This window comes from Arachis ipaensis, chromosome B09 (genome assembly GCF_000816755.2).
Source record: "Arachis ipaensis cultivar K30076 chromosome B09, Araip1.1, whole genome shotgun sequence".
NCBI lineage: Eukaryota > Viridiplantae > Streptophyta > Magnoliopsida > Fabales > Fabaceae > Arachis > Arachis ipaensis.
Window position 1 is genome coordinate 146,022,141 of NC_029793.2, and position 705 is coordinate 146,022,845.

Below are 705 nucleotides of genomic sequence, written 5' to 3' on the forward strand. Positions count from 1 at the left end.
CATTATGGCTTCCTTCTTTATTTATTTAGCAACAGTGTTGTGTTCTTTGTGACCACTGTTTTCACTTTCAAAGGAAGTCTGTGACTTGTGTATTATGATAATCCACAACAATGTTAGATTCTTTAGTTTTCATTTCAATGGATTTACAGAATTTATACCATATGCGGCTATGCTTCTGCTTTTTATTATTATCTATTTATCGTTTTAAAATGGAATCTGTAGGTTATGGTTTGTTGAATGATTGGAGTGACATTCGGCAATTCTAATAATACAAATGATTCCTTCGAATTATGCTAATTTACTAAGAATTTAACAACTAATAGCATTAGTAGGAACACTTTTGGCTTTGATTTAAGTTTAGAAAAGATTGAAGACATGATTTCAATTTTTTTCTATTTCTATTCGAAATAATGATAGGTAATTACTTGAGCAGATGAAGGTTTATTACACAAGTCATTAGTGTTGAGCCAAATAAACGGGATTTCAACAAATTTCGTACTAAACTTTAAAATTTTGATTATCAAACAAGTTTTTCAAATAAAAAACATGCTATGATTATAAGGTCATTCGTTGAGAAAATTCCAATTGAGAAAGTAAAAGGTAGAGTACTGATTACGTCCAAACGAATTAATCACCTCTCTTCATAATAAGAAAAAAAATGATATTTTCAGGGAAAAAGTGAGAATACTCTTGAGAAATTTAAAC

At 28.8% G+C, this 705-nt stretch overlaps 1 protein-coding gene across 1 annotated transcript in view; it reads left to right on the forward strand.

The window, feature by feature from the left end:
• The window catches only part of LOC107619062 (transmembrane emp24 domain-containing protein p24beta3), a 2,449-nt gene extending 2,287 nt beyond the window's left edge, over positions 1 to 162 (forward strand). The window contains exon 5 of the mRNA XM_016321269.2: positions 1 to 162. This exon is cut by the window's left edge and continues 3 nt beyond it. The gene's annotated coding sequence lies outside the window, so the exon portion shown is untranslated.